Genomic DNA, 490 nt, shown 5'->3' with positions numbered 1-490 from the left:
CAAGGTGTCCCTCCCCCATCTTAACTGTTGCTCCCCAGGGACTATGCAGAGTCTTTTGAGTTGGGAGGTGATTGGGGGAGGGTCAGCAGCCAGCTCTTGGGCCCAGGAGGAAAATTTGGCTGCAACAAAGGGCCTCTAATGACGCATTTTGGTCGGGGGGTGTCTGTTGGGGGGCCCCCAGGCTAATCTTGTCCTAGGGCCCAATTTTTACTTGAACCGGCCCTGAATGAATCGACACCTTGTGTGCATATTATAAGCATGAAAAATGCACAACAATTGAAAATCAATATATAGCAACAACAACACCGAATGGTAAAAATATCAAATGCAAAAAAACCTCTTGTATTTCCTATAAATATCCTGCGCTTCCACACATACCAAACAGTGCTGCTTGTAGTAGAAATGGTGCCAGTACAGTTAAGCCCATAGTACAAAAAGTGTATATATAATTACCTGCTCCTTGCATCTGTGACCAGTAATGTCACACGTG

Source organism: Hyperolius riggenbachi, chromosome 1 (genome assembly GCF_040937935.1).
Source record: "Hyperolius riggenbachi isolate aHypRig1 chromosome 1, aHypRig1.pri, whole genome shotgun sequence".
NCBI lineage: Eukaryota > Metazoa > Chordata > Amphibia > Anura > Hyperoliidae > Hyperolius > Hyperolius riggenbachi.
The sequence above is the reverse complement of the archived record's forward strand: the minus strand, read 5'-3'. Positions refer to the sequence as shown.